Raw genomic sequence first — 24,316 nt, 5'->3', positions numbered from 1 at the left:
ATATTTCTCACAGTGCATCAAATTCACTAAAGTAAATCTCCTCAAGACATTTTTGCAGAATCATTCTCTAGCAATATGTGTTTTGTTTTTTTTAACAAGTGAAACTTAGGAAGATTCACACTTCTCAGAATTCTGTGATTTGAAAGTTGTTTTATTGTGACAATCATTATACAGCTATAAATGGAAGGAAGGCAGAACAATTTTTTTTTCAGTTTAATGATAAGTGGGTAGAAAAATATTAAAGAATACTGCAGCATTTAAGAAATATCACAAAATCATCACTTTAAGATTACTAAGAGAATAGGTCATTGGCACATATTCCCATTCCCTTATAATTAGCAAGAGTCTGAATTCGTTATACGATTTTGTTGCATTGTTACAAAAACTCTCTCAAAGATGAGATCATGTATAATAAAAGCATTGCACTGCATTTTATGGACAATGGACTTTTTTTCTATTTTTCATTTCAAATTCTCACAGGTCAAAGAAAAATATGTGTACATATAACAACACATGGTATCAGATACAACAAGGGGTTGAATAAGAACATGCCTTACTGGGTCAGACCAATGGTCAATCAAGTTCAGTATCCTGTTTCTAACAGCAGCCAATCCAGGTCACAAGTACCTGGCAGGATCCCAAATAGTACATAGATCCCATACTGTTTATGCCCATGGGTAAGCAGCAGCTTTCCCTAAGTCTACCTGGTTAATAAATATTTATGGATTTTTCCTTCAGGGATTTGTCCAAAACGTATTTAAACACAGTTAAATTAAACACCTTTACCATATTTTTTGGCAATGAATTCCAGAACTTAATTGTGCATTGAGTGAAAGATTATTTTCTCCGATTTGTTTTAAATGTGCTACTTAGTAGCTTAATGGAATATCTCCTAGTATTTATATTTTTTGAAAAAGTAAACAACCAATTTGCGTTTACCCATTCCTCTATGCTCATGATTTTACCTCTTTAGTCTTTCCTCATAGGCGAGCCATTCCATCCCCTTTATCATTTGGTTGCTTTTCTCTATACCTTTTCTAGTTCCTTTATATCATTTTTGAGATGCAATGACTAGAATTGTACACTACACAGTAGTCTAGGTTAGGGATTTGCAAGGCAAATAATTTAGTTTTGTTTAATTTTCACTGAGCAGAGGATTTTAACATATTGACCATGATGATACCTAGATCCTTTTCCTAGGTGGTGATGCTTAATATGGAATCTAATATCATGTAACTACAGTTTAGATTAATTTTCCCTATATGCATCACTTTGCACTTCTACACATTACAATTTATCTGCCATTTGGATGCCCAATCCTCCTGCAATGTCTAACAATCAGTTTATGATTTAACAACTTGGAATAAGTCTGTCTCATCTATAAATTGGATTACCTCATTCTTTGACTGCTTTTCTAGACCATTTAAAAATATGCTAAAAAGCATCAGTCCCAGAAGACATTAAGGGTAGGAGGAAGAAAAATTGTAATTTCATTTTTCATTTTGTTTTCAGGAGTTTGGTTTTTCAAGAATTTTGTTTCATTAAATGTTAATTGTGTTTATTTAGTTAAAAAAAATAAACATAAAAAAACAAAATAAAAAGAAATGGGGCCTCCCAAGCCCCCAACCCATCTCTCCCACACAAAAAAATGCCAGGGCCAGGATCCTCCCGGGTATTCATTTACTTGGTCTTTGGGGCATCCAACATCAGTCCGTTTCCAGTGGTGATGCTACCATCTCTGATCCAGCATCATCTACTGGAGAGCCATCTTTAGAAGTGGATTTGGACATTTCTTCAACATCACCACTTCCACTGAATTCCTCAGTGACGTCCACAGCAGCTCTACCCATTGCTGCTATCATCAATAATACTCTGCAAGATTCTTCAAAATCTCAAGATCCATCTGTCACCATTGCACAAGATGAATTAGAAATCAAGATCAAAGAGATTCTGTATGTTCACTACAGAGGCAAGGCTTTTGAAAACCTTCTGATTTGGGAAGGCTTTGGCCTCGATTTGATCACTTGGGAGCCTCAGCCCAATATCTTGGATAAAGAGATGCTTCATCAGTTTCAACTCGTGCATCCTTTGAAACCTAAGCCTGGTACCCGAAGAGGAGATCGCCCTTTGAAGGGGGGTATTGTTGCGTCCATTGCTGCTCGACGCTCTCACTCTGCCCTCTTTACCTCTGTGGCAACTCCCTCTGGGTCTGATGGACGGTTAAGCTGCCACAGCATCTTCTTGCCATCTCCCTCCGGTGTCCCCAGACCGGCATGATGCTGCGGATCTGCCATTTTGCCTGATGACATAGGGCGCGCACTCCAATTGATGCACTATCAAGGGCGCGAACCTCGGGGACATCCCCTGAGATGATGTCATCCGCTTCCACTATAAAAGGTCTCAGTATTTGCTAACGAATCAAGTTAGCAAGGATTTGGAATCGCATATGGGATTCATTCCAAGCTACTCTGCCTCCTCGGACTTACCAGGGGTACCCGATCTTCGGGGGCCTCACTCTCTTTTCTTTATTTCAGATTGCAGATAGGAACCGGTACTCACTCCTCGAGGGCCCATGTTCCTGAACACTCTGAAGATTCTCTACTTCCTGGAAGCTATCGCAGATACAGACATTTGTGAGTTACCATCGCTCTCTCAGAGCTTTCCCTGGAACCAGGTACTCGCTCCTCAAGGACCTAACCCTTTCCAGCTACTGAGCCTCCTTAAGACCTTACGTGAGTTTTGTCATCCAGTTCTGGCTATGAACACAGCATACCCTGTCTATTCACTATCTATAGTTTCTCTACAGCTCAGCAACCCTGGCTGGGATTGCTGTTCCAGTTCCTGAGGGACTTCAGCCCTGCTGGGCATATCAGCTCACTCCTACCACCTCTGGTGGTTCTACTAACCTGTCTAATAAAAGAACTATCTGTGTCTGTCTCTATACCCAAGCCTAGCTGGTGGTTCCTCTCAGGATATCCTCCTGGGGGCGCTGTCATCTGCCATCAGCCCAAGGATCCACCTATCTACATTCCTTTACAGCCGAGTGCCCTCTCCAAGCACTCCACTGGTAACAAATTGCTACTCCTTCCCCATCAGGAGTCTTCAGCAAGAGATCCTTAACAGATTGCAACTCTGCAGTCTATACCTTAACAGATTGCTAACCACTCCCTCTACAGGAGCTGAGCATATCAGATTGCTAACTCTTCACAGAGAACTCTAACAGATTGCAAACTCCTCCTTCCCCAGGAGCCTAGTGTAACAGATTGCTAACTCCTCCTTCCTCAGGAGCCAATTCATAACAAGATTGCTAACTCCTCCTTCCAAGGGAGCTGTAGCCTAACATGAACGGAATGACTGGTATCTCCCATGCTGCTCTGCCTTAATGCTATGCCCCTCATCCTACATCTTCAGATCCTTGTGCCACTCAGCCTTGCTACCATGTGCAGATTTTACACCTTTATATTCTTAACTTATTTCTGTCTGTATCTTCCTGGCATACTTCAGCTCTTTCACTTTGTGGACTTCTTGCCAATATGAGGTGCTGCTCTGCACCTCTCCCATGCTTTTGAATTCTGTATCTTGATACCACTCTTTCTGATTCTTGGTCCCTTTATCTGTACCTTGGAATTTTTTCTGCTACATTTTTTGCTTCATTCCCCTTTCATGTTGCCTTAGGGTCCTGATGCCACTTTTGGTGCCACTTTGCCTCTCGTGCTGCCATCAGCTGTTCATGACACTATTATTGGGCAAATCCAGCAAATCAAAGAGCAAGAACTGTACCCAAAGAAAGTATTGTAACGCGATAGGTACAGAAAGTTCACATAGTCCAATTTCCAATATTTTATGGATACATTTATTATTGTTCACACATGGCAACTCCACTGTTTATCATGCATAAATTTCACATATGGGTCCCCCAACATAGACCCGTGTTTCGCCGAAACTGCGTCAGGAGGGACAGACCTGAATTAACATGTCGTCATGAATCTCTGAAATACACTTTTGAGATTCATGACAACATGTTAATTCAGGTCTGTACCTCCTGATGCAGCCCTGGCAAAACACGGGTCCATGTTGGGGGACCCATCGTGTGAAATTTATGCATGATAAACAGTGGAGTTGCCATGTGTGAACAATAATAATTTTATCCATAAAATATTGGAAATTGGACTTTCTGTACCTATCACGTTACTATTGTTGGGCAGTCATCCTCTTTCTAAACCTTAAGGAGTTCTTCTTCCTCTTACTGCTTCTTTGCTTCTCTTACATTGCATTAGAGAACTCCTGACAATCCCGTAATCCTCGTACCCCTTTGCTGAGCCTTAGGCTACTTTATACCACATTTTTTATGCCACTTTGACATTTTCTAAACTACCGAGTGACTCTTTCCCCTTTTGATGATTTCCTTTCCCAAGTTTCATTGCAATGGATATAAAATTCACTATTCTAGATCCTATTATAGACTGTAATAATTCTCCCATATGTTTTAATGGAAAACAAATGAAACTAATAAAACAAATATATAATTCATTTTTTGTTTTCAAACTAATGAAACAAATATGGGTCCCAACAAATCAATGAACCAAAACAATTATTTTTTTTGTCTGCACATCCATATTAATTAGTACAGGTTCAGCAGACTGGAGTTTTTTTTAATGTTTGTTTCACATGCCTCCAATTTTTCTTGACATGTTACTATTTTAATTTCCTAAGCCTGATTTATTAACTAAGCTTATTGTCCAGACAAACTATTCCCTAGACCCTTGATGACTAACAATATAGCCTCAAGAGTAATTACCTCTGGCTTTTACATGTAAAAACAAGGCATAGTGAATTTATTGGTAAGTTTTCAATACTGCAGTCTGCCCCTTGATCACTATAGCAGATGTTCTGCTGGAGAAGATAGGAGCAGAAGGTCCCTGAACAATGCCACTTCCATCAGTGATGGCTTTCATCTGGGTCTCTGTCTTCTCCAGGGGCTCTGAGGTCATCCATGTGTGGCTGTTTAAGCACCTCACTAGACATCCAGCAGCGGGCCAGATTGGGATTCTCTTTTTTTATGGCCTCAATGATGTATCAAATACTGGGGAAAATGGTGACTCACCTGACCTTACCTCTCCTTCCAATGGCACAGATGCCAAGATCTCACGATGGATGTATTGGTTTAATGGGACAGAAACATGGGCAGACCCAGGATAGGAAAGAAAAATCTGGGATCATTCTGTATATCACATGGAAGTTAATTCCCATTTTTGAACAAGCAATAGATAAATTCCTTTCAAATGTTTCATCTAGATGAAAAATCTTGGAAAGGGGACATCTAACAAATTGCAGCCTGACAATCTGAGGGTTCACTATAGACAATCACATACCTTGCCTTGGATGAATATCTTATTCAAAAAGGTGGATAATAAATCCAACCAATAAATATTTACATATATAAAACGCAATTTACCTCCTGATTCTACAAAGGCATGAAAGAAATAAAAAGAAATGTAATGAAACACATACAAAATTGCAGTGTATAACCTTAGGGGTAGATCTTAAAAAAATACGCGCGCGCGTACTTTTGTTCGCACAACCGGCATGCTCTATAACAATCCGATGACCACATATATCCCAAATACATCTCCAATAAACTAAATGCTTTCAACCAATATTTTTTTTAATTTTACTTTCTCATTAAGAACAGACAGTAAGTCATCACAGTGATAATGCTGCTGACAACCATCAGCACATGCAAATTCATAGTATCATAGTAACAATGGCAGAAAAAGACCAAATGGTCCATCCAGTCTGCCTAGCAAGTTTCGAATGGTAGTAACTACTGCTACATGTAGGTTACCCCCAAGCTTTATGTTAGGGGTAGTAACATTAACAATCAAAACAAAGCATTGATAAACCCATAACAAAATTACTGCTAACAACATTTTTTTTCCAGGGTGCGCAGCCTTCATGATAATTCAGACAATGCTGCTTGAATGTGCTTTACTTTTGGTCATAGATGCAACCCTGCACTTTTTTCCTAATGTCTATGAATCAGTATGCCAGACTATAAAACTCAGGGCCCAGTTTTGGCTATTGTCTAAATCATATTCCCCTTTCCACCACCCCTGCCATCAAAGCAGAGAGCAATGTTGCAGTGGCATCAAAATCATGAAAGCTAATTGGATAGGGGTAGTAATCTCCTTGCCTTCTATAAGGAGAAGTAACTGCTGCTCAATGCAGGTTGCTACCATGCACCCCTTCCTTCATTTCTACCTCTAGCCTTTAGGGATTCACAGGGTTTAACCCATGCCTTTTTGAATTTGTTCACTGTTTTGATACTCACCACCTGTTCTAGAAGGCATCTACCACCCTCTCCGTGAAGAAATATTTCCTGATGTTGGTTCTGAGACATCCCATCCTGGAGTTTCATATCATTACCTCAAGTTCTACTGATTGCTTTCCAAATGAATGGTTCAAGGATGGTGCATTATTAAAACCTTTCAGGTATCTGAAGATCTGTATCATATCTCCCCTGTTCCTCCTTTTTTCCAGGATATGCATATTCAGATCTATCAGCATCTCCTCATGAGTCTTCTGATACATACCCCACACCATTTTTCTCACCCTTCTCTGGACTGCCTCCACATTGTCTCTATCCTTCTTGTGATATAGTCTCCAGACCTGAGCACAGTACTCCAGGTGAGGCCTCACCAAGAATCCGTACAAGGGCATTATCACATCCTTTTAGATACTGGTTATTCCTCTCTCTCTGCAGCCCAGCATTCTTCTGGCTTTAGTTATTGCCTTGTCACATTGCTTTGCCAACTTCAGATCACCAGACACTATCACTCCATAGTCCCCTCCCAGTCCGTGCACATTAATATTTCACCCCCCACCCATCTTATATATCTGTGTTGGATTACTGCACCCCAGATGCATGATTCTGCACTTCCTGGAATTGAATCCCAGCTGCCAAATCTTCAACTACTCCCCAAGCTTTTTTAAATCACTTGTCATTCTCTCTACTCCTTCATGCATGTCCACTCTATTTGTGGATGATACTAAGATCTGCAATTGACAAAATAAATCTTCTATCCCTTTCACAACTTTGCACACAAAGATATAGAAAATAACTGGTCCCAAAACTGATTCTTGTGGCACTCCATTTAACACTGTCCTCTCTTCAGAGTAGGTTCCATTTACCATTACATGCTATCTCCTGTCAGTCAACCAGTCTGTAATCCATTCCACCACCTTGGTGCTTAGTTAACACTTCTCATTTTGTTGTGATTGATGGTCTGTGGGCTTGACCCATGGACTGCAGCTCTTACCAGCCCCAAGGCAATGCCCATCCTGCCAGATGCCTAAGAAGGAAGTGATTGACTAATGTCCTCTGTCTGCTGCTGCTTCACAGGACCCCAATGTGGTCTCCTTCCTGCCAGCTTGGCTGCCTGCCCATGCTCTCCCAGCCTCTGATGCCACAGTCTCCCTGGGCCTCTCCTTGGCATTGCCTGATCCTGTCCTTCTTAAAGGACCAGTGTCAGGAATGAGGGAAGGAAGCCCATTGAAGAAACACTACCCAGGGACTACTTAAGCCCCACAGTTGCACAGCTCCTTGCCTCGGCAATAGGTTGATCCATTGGAGAAGTGCATTCCTTCTATATTCCTGGTTCCTGTTTCCTGAACCTTGCTTCCTGGTTCCTAGTTCCTGATTCTGCTGTGTGTTGTTCCTGTGTCCTGTTCCTGGTTCCTTGGCAATCTGGTTTGTCTTCTGAGTTCTTGACTTCATGAACATTCTTCTCTTCATCTGTCTTCAGTGTCTCAACTTGCTCTTGTGGTCCCTCATCTTCCTTCCTCCTCTTCCTCATTTCATCAGATTGGTTGCCTGGCTTTGACCATGGATCAGACTTCTGCCTTGACCTCAGATTGGACCTTGATGCTGCTTGACCTCCACCTGCCACCGACCACTGCCTGTTTACCATTATTGATTGAACTCTACCTTTCCCAATCACTGCCTGATAATGACACTGAGTGGACTCCTGCCTCAGTCCACCACCTGAACCAGACTCCATTTTCCTACTGCCCGACTAAACCACTATCTGACCTGACTTTGCATCCTCATTTGTGCTGGCCCACAACATCTACTATACAATGGATCTTTATCTTTACAGAATCCTGTGCCTAAGTCCAGCCATCCCCAGCACCTGAGGGCTCTACCTAAAGGGAATGAGGGCTGATACTGGTGAAGCTCCAGTTGGGCCTCTGCTTCAACCAGCTTCACTTGTTGATGGTGGGAACCTGAAGGGCTCCTCACTGCGGGTTGTGCCAACTCTGCCTTGGCCTAAGGGTTCACTTCTGCAACAACTTTATTCATGAGCCTCCTATGTGGAACCATATCAAAAGCTTTGCAGAAATCCTTGATCCAATTCTCTAGTTACTCAATCAAAAAATAAATTAGATTTGTCTTAAAGGACCTTCTCCTGGTGAATCCATGCTGCCTTGGGTCCAGCACCCCTTAAGTTTGTAAATAGTTCACTATCCTTTCCTTCAGCAGAGTCTTCATTAATTTTCCCACTACCGAGGTGAGGCTAACTGTAGTTTCAAGCTTTCTCTCTGCCACCACTCTTGTGAAGCAATACCAGCACTGCTTTGTTTACAGTCATGCAGCACCACTTACGTTTCCAGGGATATATAGAACAGGTCTTTCAGTGAACCAGCCAGTATATCTCAGTATCCCTAGATGTACTTCATCTGGTCCCATGGCCTTCTCCACTTTCAGTTTTCCTAGCTCTTACCATATGTTCTCTTCTGGAAATAGAATTTAATCTACCTGTAGGGAATATCCCAATTCTTGCTAACAGGATAAGCAGCCAAGGTGACATTAGTAAAAATGGACATTGATTTGTTTGGCTATGTGGAGACAAATGCAGAGATGAGAGAGTCTTGCAGTTGCTGTGTACATGATTAAGTTGACAGATTTACAGGGCCTTCCAGACTAGATGGCACCAAAATAAGCCAAAAGAAAAACAAGGACAATTTGGGTTGTGTGAATCTATACATCCAGAAAAGAAGGAGACTGTTTTTATGGCTGTAGGGCCAATCCAGGAGCAGGACTTATCAGTGCACTGTCATAAATTAACAACTGGCAGTCATCGAACTGACCGCTTGCTGAACCTGGAAAAATAAACAAAGGAATTGGTAAGAGTAGGAAAATCAGCCAATTAAAGCCTTATGCATTCAGCTGACTATGCATGAAGCTGCTGAATCATGCATAGGTAAGACCTTAAAAACAGGAGTGTGCGGGCAGTCAGGGATGCTGTCATTCAATCATTACCCATCCAAAGAAGAAGACAACCAATCCAAGTGCTGCTGCTGCCTTTCCCCGCCTTGCCTCCCTATATCCTGGGTAGAAGTATCTTGCAGAGAAAAGGGTACTACAGAGCAGGTCCCATCAGCAACAGGAATCCAGATGGAGAGCTGAACAGCCCTGTTGCTTCAGTGATAGAGGCTGTCCCCTCTACCTCCATGATAAAGACCTGAGACGGGACAAGACCACCAGGCCAGAACCAGAAGGGATGTGCATTTGTTTGCAATGAAATAGTAAATAAATTTGATATTTCCTATTTCGTTGCATTTCGGGGGCCGAAACAATAGGAAAACCCACGAAATTTCATGTGGTTTTTGTCTTTTTTTTTTTTTGGGGGGGGGGGGAGAAAGGGCACATTAAAATAAAAACACACCCCAACCCTTCAAATTTAATTAATTGCAACCTCCCACCCTCCTGACCCCCAAAGACTTTCCAGACCCTCCCCCCCAAGACTGCAGAAAGTCCCTGGTGGTCCAGCAGGGTCCCATGAGCGATCTCCCCCTCTCGGGCTGCAGGCTGCCACTAATCAAAATGGAACTGGTGTCTCTTTGCACTTACCATGTGAAAGGGGCTACCGGTGCCATTGGTCGGCACCTGTCACATGTTAGGAGCAATGGATGGCCCACGCCAATGCCACCGATAGCCATTGGCATGGGCCATCCACATGGTAAAGGCAAATGGCCACTGATGCCATTTTGATTACTGGCAGCTGACAGCCCGAGAGCAGGAGATCTCTCCCGGGACCCCCACTGGACCACCAGGGATTTTTGGCAAGTTTTAGGGGGGTTGTAATTAATTAAATTTGAAGGGTTGGGGTGGGTTTGGGTTTATTATTTTGGGTCAGCCAAAAAAAAACCAGCCCAAACTGTGGGAAATCGAAATTTCCCGCGGCGGGCCAATAATGAAGCCCAAACCAAACGGTTCAGCCGAATCATATCTCTAGAAAGCATGCTTTGCTGCAAATTCTGTATGGGTAAGAAACTGTGGGTTCTAATTCCGGTTTAATGGTTTATGAAGTTTCAGTTAAAGCTTTTTAGCACTTTACATGCAAGTCTCTGCTATAGAGGGGTGTGATGCTAGCATTGATTGTAATCTGATGAGTACCTGATGTCAAGCATGCTTTCATAAAGATTGTTTTTATATTTTTATTTTCCTAATGATAAAGGAAGTCCCTGCATTAGTGTCATTACCCTGAACTGAAGTATTTGTTAACATCTTTGCCATTTCTTTGTCTCTCTCCACACATTGCTCCTCACCAATTTTTAATGCACTATACCATTTCAAGTCTCCCTTCTTTCTCTAATATATCTGAAAAATATTTTATCATCTCACTTTACCTCTTTGGCAATCCTTTCTTCCAATTGACCTTTTGCATTCCTGATTTCTTTCTTTGTCTCAGTTTCTCCAGGTATTCTTCCCTGTGTTTCTCTTTTTGGGATCCTTTATACTTCTTGAATGCTAATATTTTTGCCTTTATTTTTTTCTATAAACCGCCTTTGAGACTCAGATCAGTTTCTTTTTTCTCTTACTTTTGTTTACTTTTCTAATGTAAGGATATGTTGCCTTTGTAATATATTATTTTATTTTTGCCCACTGCTGTTCCACCTCACCCATTTTCTCCAAGTTCTCTAGTTATTCCTCCAGGAACATCCCAATTTTGACAAATGTCTATGTTTTTGAAATTCAAAACTTGGGTCTTTGTGTGACTTCTGTGTATCTTATGTGTGACATCAAACCATACATAAGGTAACAAAAACCTGTGTGTGTGTACATTTTCATAAAGATTTATTTCAACACATCTTATAGCAAATCATTTAAAAGATTCTTATGACACCACACAATCAATATAGTATAAAACATTAATACATTAAACATCCACATTCACTCTCTACATCCATACTCGATACAATACATTACATCATAATCAATGTTTTTATCTCAAATACGAATTAATACAATTATCAAAAAAGTTAATATTTGACACTCCCACAAGTACCAAATTACTTTTCACATATTTTATCTATCTGGTGGTTTGATCCTTATATTATTTTATTCCTCTTCCATATAATTCCTCATAACACGCTTCTCTTCACGACAAGAGACTCTTGTTTCACCCAAGGTTTCATCAGGGGATGCAGAAATTATTTCTCAATGAATCACCACTATTTCAACAGGGAGCCATTCAATTCAAATCTTTTTATCTAAACATTCTTTCATAAAAACAAAAGAATAATCAATATAGATTATCTTTAATTTTATCCAAACCAATATTCATCATTATAGAATCACTTCCCAACCATTCCAAAAACATGATTCACCTCGTCACAAAATTAACCAAATCCATGTAGCACAAAAAAAAAACATATTGACCAAAATGCCTTACCTGAGAAATCAGTCTCAACCCTTCTCACCACCCTAATTTGAACCATCCGATCAATATTGTCCTCACCACAATTACTACAAAAGACAAACTAACAATGTAAATTATTGTCTAGTGTCTATTTGTGGGAATATTGTGCATTGATAAATTAGTATAATGGAGGATGTTTTTAGTTTTTCAGAACAGACAGCCTCCTCCATTATTTCAAAGTTTAGTATATTTGATAGCAGGGGTTCTGCTATTGTGGTGGGGAATTTTGAAAGTTATACAGGATTAAAGAAAAAAATGTATCCATATGGAATTGCACCCAGCATTTTTATCTGAATATTGTAAAATGAAGAGGATCCCACGTGGGTTACGTATTATCAAAGAACCCCTGTTGTTTTCTGAACAGGAAGAGTTTGTGGGCAAATGGAATAAGGTCCTGAATAAATGTTATGACCTGATGGTACTAATTGTTGAAAGGATACAGCAAACTTTGGGGTCAATTCAGAATGAGATGGATACATAATTGAAATTATTGCAGGAGTGTTCACTAAGGGTTTTATTGATAAACAAATTGACCAACTTCAAATTCAATTGGATAAATTAAAAAATGAGACCAGGGAGGTAAAAATGAAAAAGTATATGCGAGATAAAATGGATTATACCAAGGGGTATATTTACCCTTGGATGAACAAGCAGTGGAGTGCCTCAGGGATCTGTATTGGGACCCTTACTTTTCAATATATTTATAAATGATCTGGAAAGAAATATGACGAGTGAGGTAATCAGATATGCAGATGATACAAAATTGTTCAGAGTAGTTAAATCACAAGCAAATTGTGATAAATTGCAGGAAGACCTTGTGAGACTGGAAAATTGGACATCGAAATGGCAGATGAAAATTAATGTGGATAAGTGCAAGGTGATGCATATAGGGAAAATAACCCATGCTATAGTTACACAATGTTAGGTTCCATATTAGGTGCTACCACCCAAGAAAGAGATCTAGGCATCATAGTGGATAACACATTGAAATCGTCAGTTCAGTATGCTGTAGCAGTCAAAAAAGCAAACACAACGTTGGGAATTATTAGGAAGGGAATGGTGAATAAAATGGAAAATGTCATAATGCCTCTGTATCGCTCCATGGTGAGACCCCACCTTGAATACTGTGTACAATTCTGGTCGCCGCATCTCAAAAAATATATAATTGCGATAGAGAAGGTACAGAGAAGGGCAACCAAAATGATAAGGGGAATGGAACAGCTCCCCTATGAGGAAAAACTAAAGAGGTTAGGACCTTTCAGCTTGGGGAAGAGACGGCTGAGGGAGGATATGATAGAGGTGTTTAAAATCATGAGAGGTCTAGAACGGATAGATGTGAATCAGTTATTTAGTCTTTCAGATAATAGAAAGAATAGGGGGCACTCCATAAAGTTAGCATGTGGCACATTTAAAACTAATCAGAGAAAGTTCTTCTTCACTCAACGCACAATTAAACTCTGGAATTTGTTGCCAGAGGACGTGGTTAGTTCAGTTAGTATAGCTGTGTTTAAAAAAGGATTGGATAAGTTCTTGGAGAAGTCCATTATCTGCTATTAATTAAGTTGACTTAGATAATAGCCACTGCTATTATTAGCAACAGTAGCAAGGGATAGACTTAGTTTTTGGGTACTTGCCAGGTTCTTATGGCCTGGATTGGCCACTGTTAGAAACAGGATGCTGGGCTTGATGGTCCCTTGGTCTGACCCAGTATGGTATGTTCTTATGTTTTGAATTTTTCTCTTAGGTTCCCTTTTCCTGCCACTAAATGATCTAAGCCATCTTTGATATAGAGTATTTTACTGTTCATAAATGGCTCAAGCCAAAAATACAGCCAAAACATTCTTCCTTACATCATGTTTTGAACTATGCTTTGAAGTTATCTATATGTTTTAGCTCCTCCTTCTCCTTTCCATGAAAATGGAACACTTCTAAAAAGAAAATAGTTTCATCATGTTCCCAATCTGCTTCCCCAGAGTCTGGAAATCTTTTTGTACTGCTTGGATGCTATTTCTAACAAGGTCATTACTTCCCAGATGTATGATAACATCAACTTCAGTCCTTACTTTCTTCTTTGATTGCCCTATCTAATTTGCATTTCTACTAGTTGAGGATCCCAGACGGCATTTAACTATAGTGTTCCCCTTGAAAAAAATTCCAAAATGAGTGCCTCTGTTGGCTGAGTCTCCCAGCTTCATGAGCTTTTTTAGTATGGTTTTTGGTTGTGATAAGGGTTTTCTGTTCACATTGGGTTTCTTCTTTCCTTTCAAATGCCACTTCAGTCTCCATTACTAGAGCTTCTTCATTTTCCAATACAGAGAATGCATTTTGTTGTTGTGTCATTTGAGAGAATGATTGTCTCTGCATTACAGGTCTTATCCTACCACAGCCTAGTGTAATCCATTTATTCTTGGATTTCTGGATGCTCTGTGCAAGTGGGGGAAGGTATCTGGGGTGCAAAATTGGGAATAGTGTTTGTCTATTGATCTCAGGTCTTATCCTACCTGAGCCCACTGTAAACCACTTGTAACTATGTTTCTGAATCTGCAGTAGTGGGAGAAAAGTTTCCTGAACGCTGTAAAGTGCGTGAGGCTTCCTTGATGGTTGCTAATTCCTTTTCTTTGTAGCTAATTCAGCTTTAAGGTGAGTCAATTCCTTTTTCATTGAAGAGAGTTGTGAACAAATGGGGTAAGCCCTAAGCTTCCAGATGGTTTGCCTCAAAACATAGGTATCTCAGTTGTTAAACTGAATAGTAGTTATTTTGTTCATTTTATTTGATTAAAAAAAAAAAACCCTTTAACCTAATAAAGACAAAAAAGATTAGCAAATTATCTAGTTACCAATTACTGCAACTATATACCTCAGCAAAACTATATTAGAAGATTAAGCTCTAGAGTGGGTGGGAAGAGGGCAGGGTTTAATTTGTAGATAAAAAATAATTGGAACTGTGGAGCTGAGTGGGGGGGGGGGGGGGGAGGGTCAGGGCCAGGGGTGACATTTGAATGGGTGGGGCCAGGACCTGGTTGTGAACTCTCTTTCCCCCCCCCCCACCTTCACACAAACTATCCCAAATACATACTTGAAGACAATCTTCCTCATTACCCCAGTGATCTATCTCATCCTTCACCAGTAGTCAATCCCCAGCTGTTCTTCACTCACCAGAACTGATTTACACCATCAGCTTTGCTCCACTTTCTCAGGTCCTGGAAAAAAGATGGCAGTACACCATTCTAGATTGCTTTGTTTTTTTTTTTGTTTTTTTTTCAGAGTAGGGCTAGACTCCCTGTATGATACGATCTCTTAATAAAAAAAGAAAGGGATAAAGCATCTGTCCTTATTATTATTTTTGGGTAGAGACATTGGCAGATCATTTAAAGTGGTTAAAAAGATGCCATTCTATTAGGTATTAAGTAAATGTTCAGATAAAGTCGAGTGAAAGGCTATCTGGAAATAAAGCGTGGTTTGTGTGCTCTAGTGTGGGAAGGAAGAGAATTGTGTTTATGTGTACTGGGTAGTGTATTATAGAGAGTGGATAGTATAAAGAGAGGGGGTATGGGAATGTTAGATTCTATTCTGATAGGTAGGGGTTAAGATTTAAACAAAACACAAAAGAAAAGGGCAGAATTTGAATTTTGTTGTTTTTTTACTGCATTGCATCTCATTGTGCTAAATGCTGTTATACTGGTTGTCTGATAATTTAAACAGCAAATATTTATTTAGCTCTCTGGTAGCTTTCTGAATGCAGGAATACCTGTAGACATTGAATCACCTTCTGTTTTTCTGCTTCAGTGTAACTTGTGTGAAATGAAATCTGGATTTGCAGAACACCAGATGTGCAAAATCCAAGAGCACCAGAAATATTTTTCTTCTGGGATTTTTCTTCTAGAGTGAGAATAATGAGTTATACCATTTTCCCTTTTTTAGGAGAACTGTAATTAGTGGAAAATAAAATTCAAGTTGTTAAACTGACAGGGCCTAACCGAGACATGTGGTACCAATTCTGTTTAGCCAAACCACATTAAAGAAGATTTATCATGCAATAATGGACAAACTGTTTCCTGGCTTATACTGACATCAAGAAGCTTGTTTAATCTAATATGGCTTTACATACAGTAAGTGATATCACTAGCATTCAATAGTTTGTTTCTTTTTGGAGAATTTGTTTTGCTAGTAGAAGATACTTTGTATTGAATCATCATTACAGAAAAACTAGGTGAAATTAGTAAAACGTTGTGGTCAAATGAGTATTTCACTTGAAACACACTTGACCCCTTCCTCCTTTCTCCCCTTTTCTTCACCCTTAACCCTCTTCTCTCCCCTTCTTCACCTCATCACCTCACCCATCTCAACACTCCCTCCTATTTCTCTTCCCCTTACCCCTCTTCCCTGTCCCTACCCTTTCCCCTCTCCCTTCCATCTACTTTCCCCCTTTCTATTCTCCCTCCCTCCTTTTCCCCTCACTGTTACTGCAAGGGCATCTAGTTTTCTCTGTTGTTTCAGCCTAGGTTTGCCAGCCTATTCTGTACTTGTGGCCTCCTGCCTTGCTATTAGGGATGTGAATCATTTTTTGACGATTTAAAACAATCGTCAGATATATTTTAAATCGTCAATAATCGTTAGAGCCACGATACAATAACAATTCCCCCGATTTATCGTCAAAAAATCGTAAATCGGGGGAGGGGGGGAAAACCGGCACACCAAAACAACCCTAAAACCCACCCCAACCCTTTACAACAAATCTCCCACGTTCCCGAACCCCCCCCCCCAAAATGTTTTAAATTACCTGGGGTCCAGTGGGGGGGTCCCGGCGTGATCTCCCGCGATCTCCCGCTCTCGGGCCACGGCTGCGTTAATAGAAATGGTGCCCGTGGCCCTTTGCCCTTACCATATGACAGGGCAAAGGTAGCGCCGGCGCCATTTTGGTTCCTGTCACCCGATGTCACGAGTGCAGGAGATCACTCCCGGACCCCCGCTGGACCCCCAGGGACTTTTGGCCAGCTTGGGGGGGGGGCTCCTGACTCCCACAAGACTTGCCAAAAGTTCAGCGGGGGTCCGGGAGCAACCTCCTGCACTCGCGCCGTATTGCCAATATTCAAAATGGCGCCGGCGCTACCTTTGCCCTCACTATGTCATATGACCCGTATGACATAGTGAGGGCAAGACGATCGATCACACGATTCACATCCCTACTTGCTATCCTGCCAATGGTAACAGTGCACAACAGCCATACATTTCTCTGGCCCTTGTAGTTTTCATCACTGGCTGACACCATATCTATGGCTCCCGAACTACTACCTTTGACCCCAATGCAGATAAAGAGCTTCTGGAATATGTGTCGCCTGCCTTCACTGAAAATATTTGCCCAGCAAACATATTCATGAGAAGCCTAACTTTTGAGATAATACTCTTGTGTCCATAAAGGAAATATGGGTTGTTGCATTTTCAGCAGTGGCCACAGGATGTCAGTATTTTATATTATAATAATAGGGCACAGTCTTGTGGTCACTGTTTGATGTGTACCTCCATAGAGAGAGAGATATTTACAAACATATCACAATAGTTGTTCCACATGAACCTTCTTCTGAAGTCTCAGTTTTGAAAGTCTATAGATGATTATGTTGGTCTCTTTGTGGTGGGCAATCAAACATAAGAAACATAGAAACAAAGAGATGACAGCAGAAAAGGACCAAACAGTTCATCCAGTCTGCCCAGCAAGTTTATGGTAATATCTACTGTACCAGGCAAGTCACCTCTACAATCATCAGTTTCCCAGACCATCAAAGTCAGGGCCCTTGTTGGTTGCTGTTTGAGTCCAACTCCCCGTTACCTCTTCCCACTGAAGCAGAGAACAATGTTGAAGTTGCATCAAAAGTATCAGGATTATTGGTTAAGGGTAGTTACTTCCACATCAGCAAGTTTCCCCCATGCTTGTTTTCCCAGACTGTATAATTCAGTGTCCTTGTTGGTTGCTGTCTGAATATAATTCCCCTTTTCCCCTTTTTCTCCTGCCATTGAAGCAGAGAGCAATGAAGGAGTTGCAGCAACAGTATGAAGGTTTATTGGTTAAGGGTAGTAACCACCTCACCATCAAGTTACCCCTATGCATTCTTTTCTTCATTCCCATCCTCAATCCTTAAGAGATCGACAGTGTTTATCATTTACTGTTTTTGTCTTCACCACTTCCTCTGGAAGGGTATTCCAGGCATCTACCACCCACTTCATGAACAAATATTTTCTGACATTGATTCTGAGTCGTCCTCCCTGAAGTTTCATTTCATGACCCCTAGCTTGTCGTTGATTGTGCATCATTAAAACCTTTCAGGTATCTGAAGGTCTGTATCATATCTCCCCTGCACCTCCTCTCCTCTAGGGTATATATTAGGTCCTTCAACCTCTCTTCATAAGTCATTTGAAATAGACCCCCACCATTTTGGTGGCCCTTCTCTGAACCACATCCATCCTGTGTCTGTCCCTTTTGTGATACGGTCTCCAGAACTGAACACAGTATTGCAGGTGTGGCCTCACCAAGGACTTGTACAAGGAGATTAGCACATCCTTTTCCTTACTGGTTATTCTTTTCTCAATGCAGTCCAGCATTCTTCTGGCTTTTTTTATTGCCTTATCACATTACTTCACCATCTTCAGATCAATAGACACTATCACCCCAAAGTCCCTCTCTTGCTCCGTGCACAACAGCCCTTCACCCCCCATCATATACAGCTCTTTTGGATTACCACACTCAGATGTATGACTCTGCGCCTCTTGGCATTGAATCCCAGCTGCCATATTTTAGATCATGGTTCAAGCTTCCTTAAATCATGTCTCATTCTCTCTACTCCTTCTGGTATGTCCATTATGTTGCAGATCTTAGTATCATCCACAAAGAGACAAACTTTGCCTTCTAACCCTTCCGCATTGTCGCTTACAAAGATATTGAACAGAACTGGTCCCACACCGATCCCTTTGGCACTCCACTTAACACCATTTTCTCTTCAGAGTAGGTTCTGTTTACCATCACATGCTGTCTTCTATCCATCAACTAGTTTGTAATCCATGCCACCACCTTGGCGCTCACTCCCGAGCTTCTAATTTTATTCATGAGTCTTCTACGTGGGACCGTATCAAAAACTTTACTAAATTCCAACTAAATCACATTGAGTGCTCTTCCCTGATCCAATTCTCTAGTCACTCAATCAAGAAAACTCAGATTTGTCTGACAGGACCTTCCCTGTGAATCCATGCTGCCTTGGATCAAGCAACCCACTGGATTGCAAATAGTTCACTATCCTCTTTTTTTTTTTAATATATCTTTTATTGGAACCAGAGGAATGACAAACATAAGCAAAATATACAGCCAACCAAGTGACATATAAATTAAAATGCAATCAGAAATGTCGGTATAGCAGGCTACAACATAATGCATTCCCCGAGATCCATGTTACATTATTCTAAAAACCCCCTACCTCCACCCCTCTCTCCCTCCCCATGAATACAGACCATGTACACACACACACACACCACATTCATACTTCACACACCCTAATATCTTAGACAGTATGAGCCAGAGCATTATAGCCTTCATAAGAAAGTAAGAGTTCGTTCCCATAGCCGAAAATAGCTTTATAGAGCTATTCGAGTTTTTGAGTGAGAAATGGAGTTTTGTCACAAGAGTTTCATTTGTGCTGTTTGTTGCATGGAACTTTTCCACTCTGGTGAGGTGGGTAGCAAGTCAGAGTTCCATGTCAGTAGAACTTGCTTTTTTTGCCAGTACCAGGGCAATAAACACATAATTGTGGCCCCCTCTTGGAAGAACCTCATTTTCCCTCAGAAAGTGCAAGTAAAACAATGCCTCCGACCAGGGAATCATGCAGCCCAGGACACCTACCACCAATCCCTTCACTTGAGACCAGAAGTGAGCCAATTTTGTACATCTAGAGAACATATGACAGAGATTTCCTACTTGCATACTGCATTTGAGGCATAAATTAGAGTTCCATAAATGTCTGGATGCGCCCTTTGCACTAGAAAGATATGCATGATGTAGGAGCTTAAACTGGGTCTCCCGGAGTGCCGTTGAGGGCAATTGTTTCCCCACTCCAGAGAAGGCTCTTTTCAAGATTTCTGCAGTTATTGACTCCCCCAGATCTTCCTGCCATTTGGTCGCCAGGTGGAGTAAGTGAGTATTAGGCAGGGTAGCTTTCAGCTGGAACATCCATGATTTTGTTGAAGTGTGTGTGTGTGTTGGGGGGGGGGGGGGGTTTATCAAAAAAAGGTGTCCTCCTCATCGGTTAGTACTAATAGGCTCGAGACTCCCTTACATATATGAAAACAATAGAGTCGAGCCTGAAGATATGCAAAGAACTGTGATGAGGGGATCTCCCAACGAGTTTGCAGTTGTTAAACGAGCAAATAGAGGAGAGGAGCTATCCTCATCCACCCACTGATGGAGCAAACAAAATCCTTTTGAGGCCCACTGCTTAAAGATGCCACCTCTCTGGCCTGGGATAAAGTTGCCATTTCCCACCAGAGACAAAAAGGGGGAGACGTGGTAGCTATGGTGAATAGATGTACGCCACCACTTCCAAGTTTTGCAGTGTACTCGCATCCAAAATGCTGACGATATCCGAGTGTCCACTCTAGAGCTGGGCATATGCGGAAGATTAAGTGGAGAAAATGGGGTGGTCCATTACACTAACAAATCCTCTGAATCAAACTTGTTGTGACCAGATACCCAACCTTGGATGAGGCACAATAAGCAGGCAACATTGTATAGTCTCAAATCTGGTAAAGCCATGCCTCCCAATCCCTTGTCCAGTCGAAGAGTGTCATATTTAATACGGGCACGTTTCCCACCCCATACAAAGCTCCCAATCATGGATTAAAAGTACGCAAGTCTTTGTCCCTTACCTACAGAGGGAACATTTGAAAACAATATTAGAGATGTGGTTCGGCCTTCATTATCAGCTTGCCATGGGAAATTTTGTTTTCCCGCAGTTCGGGCCGATTTTTTTCGGCCGCCACGAATTTCAGGATTAGTGCGCACTAACAGGGTTAGTGCTAAAAGTGCTGTGTTGGTCTCCTCTTACAGTTGGAAGGGCTCCCAGCCGAGGCCCTTCCATGATGCTGTACTGACTGAATAGAGGAAAATTAAAGAAGAAAAAATATTCTTGATTCGAGGCAATGATCTGGTAACTCTCTGTCCTTCCTACAATCTGGACATGTACACATACACCCACGCATTCACACACAGACATACTTACACGTTTCCCCATTCCAAGAACAAACTCTACACACAAAGCCCCAGGTCAACCCTACTGGTGCTGTTCCTTCCACCAGCGATGTGTTACCAAAGGTACCAGGGTGAACCAAGGACTCTGGGGCTATGGAGAGCCCACGACAGGCTCACATAACCGGTCGCCCCTGTAACTAAGAAAGTTGCTGCCGGCCTTTGCCAAACAGACTCCATCATAAAATGATATAGACAATAGTGCCTCTGAAACAAGTATCACAGTACATTGATACAGGCCTTCTAAGAAACCTCGTGCCTCCTCCCTGTTAGTGAAAACCCTGGATTCTCCACGATGAAACACTCGCAGTTTTGCAGGAAAATGCAAAGCGAAACGGATCCCCTTCTGATATAATTGTGTGCAGTACAGGGTCATTTCCTTGCGTGCTGCCAGAACCCTGGACAAGAAATCCAGAAAGATCAGAATTTTGAGTCCTTCATATTGCAGCTCTTTCTTTTTCCTATATGCTTACAGAATGTTATGTTTATCCATGTAGTGAAGATATTGTGCTATGACTTGTTGTGGTCTCCAATTTGGTTCGTCCTGTGGGCCTAGCCTGTGAGCCCTTTCCACCAGGATAGGACTGCCCGTCACAATGATGTCTAGTGCCGTTGGTAGCCAGCTTTCGAACCAATGGTGAAGAGCGTCCAACTGTAGGGAGTCTGGTAAGCCCACCACCCATACATTGTTCCTCCGGGCACAATTCTCAAGCTCGTCTAATTTGTCTTCCAAATCCTGATTTTTTGCATACAGGGCAGCCATGCTGTTATCGGCCTCCTCTTGCCTTTCTTCTTGGCATGTGACTCGAGCTTCCATGGCCGCCAATCTCGTCTGATCTGTGTTCCACTTATCGTGAAGTTCGTCTAGTGATGACTGTAGTTTCTGGAGCTGGTCATTCAGCGCTGCGGAGACCGCATGAGTAATCTCTCTAATCAGCGTATCTAACACCCTCTCAGGGGTAAGCATGGTGTCTGACACCATTTTGTCCTCGGGAACCACGATCTTGTCTGGTGGAGGTTTCCTTAGCCGACTCGACATTCCAGGGCTGTGCAGCTATGGCAAAGTCTTAAACGGGTTGGCGAACTGCAACATCTTAATTTATTGGGGAGGGAGGCCATTTTCTGGGGGGGTGATTAGCAGCAAAATCTGATTTTCATCACGGACTCTCAAGGAACCCAGAGTAGGACCTCCGCTCAGGCTGACGTCATTGTCGGAAGTCCATTCACTATCCTTTCCTTCAGAAGATTTTCCATTAATTTTCCCACCATTTATGAAGTTTTGTTTTTTTGTGGGTTTTTTATTTTAGTGTAAGGGGAGTATTTCTATTCTGAAATCTGTGTAACAGTTGTAGAATCCAGAAAGAATGCAAGCTACATGCTGCTTTCAGGGAGAGTTTTCTGATACATCTTGCCAATATATCCTTTTTTCTCAGTACATGGAACTGTTAAGGGAGCCCTTTCCAGATGTATTGAAACCTGTTCTGATATATATGATACTACATGCCTGCGCCTTATGCTAATAGGCTAATAAACACTTGTATAGAGTTGGGGGAAAAAAGGCAACATCTGGTAAGCTGTCTTCACTAATGCTCATAGTATGGAAATAAAGCTCCAGATGTACAGGCATTCATGGAAGAAGTTGATTTGGATATAGTAGCTGTCACGGATACTTGGTACATGAAAAACCATGATTGAGATATAGTTATACCAGGATACAATCTTTTCAGGAAAAATCAGGAGGAAGAAAGGGAGGAGGAGTGGTGCCATATATAAATATAAATATTAAACCAATAGAATCACAGGGCTTAAGAGATAAAGAGGAGGCACTGAGGGTTAATCTGGAAAGAGGAAATTGAACATCTATTTATATTGGTGTAATATACAGACCTCAATCTCAGACAAAAGAAATAAAACTTTAATGGAGAATATTCATAAAAATGCTATGAAAAGGGAGGTGCTATTGATAGGTTTTTATATCTGTCAGGTGTTGTTTGGGACATCCTGAATGCGATGTCTGCCAGAAGCAGGGAAATTGTGGATTCTCTGCAGGGAGAACTCAAGGAGTTGTTAGCTAGATGGGAAAATCTAGGGGAAGTTGAAGAGTAATAGGCAAAATTAAAAGGAGATATAAGAGCAATTAACCTTTTTTTTTTAGGAAAGAAAATAAAGGAAAGAGAAAAAAGAGGCTACTATGTTTTCTATAGAAGTTGCTGATTGTGTCTGTAACAATACTCCCTCTATCCCCAACCTACTGCCCGAAAGTTATGTTGACAACATATGTGATTGCCTGTATACAATTTGTGATTACGCATGTCAGTCTTGGACCCGCCCCCAGAATGCCCATGACCTGCCCCTTTTCCATCCTCGTTTTCTAGGCACGCATACACGCATGTACGCTTCCCGGCTTCTTAAAATTTGCGTTGCTCACGCATGGCCCACATACACATGAATGTGGCTTTTTGTGTGTGAGCAACACTTTTAAAACCTTCCTCATATTGAGTTGTATAAAATGATGTGACAGGAGCACTGGATTGTACATTGTATGTATCGTTTTTATTCTCTATTGTTTATCACACTTGAGTGTGAATGTAGTTAAATTATTATCTATGATTTTCTGTCATTACCATAATAAAAATGATTTTGAAAAAAGAAATATACCATGAGCTAGAGATGTGAATCGTGTCCTCGATCGTCTTAACGATCGATTTCGGCTGGGAGGGGGAGGGAATCGTATTGTTGCCGTTTGGGTTTTAAAAATATCGTGAAAAATTGTTAAAATCGTGAGCCAACCCCCTAAAACCCACCCCCGACCCTTTAAATTAAATCCCCCACCCTCCCGAACCCCCCCCCAATGCTTTAAATTACCTGGGGATCCAGCGGTGGTCCAGAACGGCGGCGGTCCGGAACGGCCCCCTCAATTGAATCCTTTTGTCTTCAGCCGGCGCCATTTTGCAAAATGGCCGCCGCAAAATGGCGGCGGCCATAGACAAAAACGATTCGACGCAGGAGGTCTTTCCGGACCCCCGCTGGACTTTTGGCAAGTCTTGTGGGGGTCAGGAGGCCCCCCCCAAGCTGGCCAAAAGTTTCTGGGAGTCCAGCGGGGTTCAGGAAGCGATTTCTTGCCGCGAATCGTTTTCCGTACGGAAAATGGCGCCGGCAGGAGATCGACTGCAGGAGGTCGTTCAGTGGGGGTTCCGGACCGCCGCTGAACGACCTCCTGCAGTCGATCTCCTGCCGGCGCCATTTTCCGTACGGAAAACGATTTGCG

The sequence above is a fragment of the Rhinatrema bivittatum genome, chromosome 1 (genome assembly GCF_901001135.1).
Source record: "Rhinatrema bivittatum chromosome 1, aRhiBiv1.1, whole genome shotgun sequence".
NCBI classification, from domain to species: Eukaryota; Metazoa; Chordata; class Amphibia; order Gymnophiona; family Rhinatrematidae; genus Rhinatrema; species Rhinatrema bivittatum.
Note: the sequence above shows the minus strand (reverse complement) of the source record.